At 33.3% G+C, this 2,028-nt stretch overlaps 1 long non-coding RNA gene across 1 annotated transcript in view; it reads left to right on the top strand.

Annotated features, from left to right (window-relative positions):
* Positions 1 to 2,028, top strand: part of LOC111083411 — a 2,926-nt gene continuing 898 nt past the window's right edge. The window contains exons 1-2 of the long non-coding RNA XR_002609020.1: positions 1 to 170; positions 703 to 775. This is a non-coding gene — a long non-coding RNA (uncharacterized LOC111083411). The remainder of the gene's footprint in view (positions 171 to 702; positions 776 to 2,028) is intronic.

Genomic DNA, 2,028 nt, shown 5'->3' with positions numbered 1-2,028 from the left:
TCCAATCACGTTGTAGCCTGCGACAGATCAATAGATGTTTCTATGGTAACAAGGTTGGTGTCGTAGTGTGTGTCTTGACAGGTGCGTGACAGACTGACACTTCAACCTCACAGCATGTACGCGAAAGGAAAAGGCTCAACGGTACCATCCGATGCTCAAGCGAGAGAAAAGTAAGTTTGATGCTGAGACGATTTTGTTCACGGACATCACTTAACATCGAGTATAGCAGACAATATGAGTAGAAACGGTGACTGTTTTTTAAAGTTAAGTTTTAAATAATTCACAGACTATGCAATACGATAACTAAAACTAATACTGAGAAGTGTAGCTTGCACAGAGTAACGCTAACAGTATTTTTAATATTGTATTAATAATATATGTTATATAATGATTAGGCCTACTTTCAGATTTTATTCAAACTTTTGCTTCTCTTTGTACTTCAAATGGAAATTTTTGTCCACGGGCCTAAAATGTGGGTTTATTCCTTAAAATTATTTGCCTTCATGTTTTTATACGTATTCTTGTAAAACTTTAAATTTAACTACTGGAACAACAAAATTCGTTGATGAAAGAATAACAGGCAGTAAGTAGCTGAGCCCGAGGCATATGGCATAGCACGTTCCATGTGAGACTAAGTAGGGGAAGAAGGTTTATAATGTTCAGTTGATTTTTATTTCTTCTTTTTGTTTATACTTTTCACAGGTTAGCCTTGTACGTTTATGAATATCTACTGCATGTAGGAGCTCAGAAGGCAGCACAAACGTTCCTGTCTGAGGTAAATATTGCATTATTTGTCTTACTGGTTAATAGGTCAGTGTTATCCACTAGTTACGTCCGGCGCGCACGAGCGCATCTATGTCAACGAAGGCCGCCTCCAACGTATGACACATGTAACATTCGAAAGAAAATTAGGCTTAATAAAGTTACGTTTTGATATCATTAGAAAAATGCGTATAGTAAGTTATTTTTATAAGATTACAAGTTGCGAAAACAAACTCAGGTTTTTACACAATACAGAATGAATTTTACAATGATAAAATAATGCAAATATATTAAAATAATCGTACAAGTAATACCACATATTATGATCTCTAAACATAAATTAGCGCTTTTGTAACTAATTTTGTCGGGATATAATTCATAAATGTATATTTATACGACAAAGAAAATACAGTAGAATTTAGTTGATTACAGTGGTTATTTTTTAAACAAACATTGGTAAAATTTAAAATGTTATTCTCATGTATTAGTAGTGGAATGTGCAACATGTTAGTCGAATTTTTTAGGGACATCAGGCCTTAATTTAATGCATTATGAAACGAATAAAAGATTTGTTAGTTGTTTTTTAACAAGAATGTGTGGAAAGAAAAACTCAAGAAAATAATTTTGAAGTTTATGCTTTATTATGTGTGAAATATTGTTACTATAAGTTTGTTACAAAAGAAGTTGGGATTTTTTTTCATTACCATATTTTTAAGTGTTACATTTTTTTTACATAACACTTTTGGCCCTAGCCCCTATCTTCACTTTGAGTAGCACATAGTTTTGTGAAAAACTTGTAGTGATAAGATGCAAGTGATAACACTTCTTGCCTTTCATGCCATGTTTAGGGCCTGGTATGGCCTGGTGGTTAAGGGCACTTGACTTGTAAATCTGTGGGTCACAGGATTGAATCCTGCTACTGCAAATTCTCAGCTATAGGGACATTATAACATTACACACAAAGAGTAGCCCATCAATTGATGGTGTTGATTAGTTGATGTCCCTCTAGTCCAGTGTTTCCCAAACTTTTTTTTGGCCATGGAAACACTTTTCAGCTGAGAAAAAGCTTACGGAATACTAGACACATGAAATATCAGTGTAGGGGGTATGTTGCACACACAGCACTCTCTATATTTGTATATTATTCATTTATTTATTTAATCAAATTATGTTTTAATGAAATTTTACATCTTTATCCTTATAATATATTTTAGGTACGAACCTCTCCACTAAGATATTATGTAGAATAGATATGACATCTTCTAT

This window comes from Limulus polyphemus, unplaced genomic scaffold, assembly GCF_000517525.1.
Source record: "Limulus polyphemus unplaced genomic scaffold, Limulus_polyphemus-2.1.2 Scaffold9413, whole genome shotgun sequence".
Taxonomy (NCBI): Eukaryota; Metazoa; Arthropoda; class Merostomata; order Xiphosura; family Limulidae; genus Limulus; species Limulus polyphemus.
The sequence above is the reverse complement of the archived record's forward strand: the minus strand, read 5'-3'. Positions and strand labels throughout refer to the sequence as shown.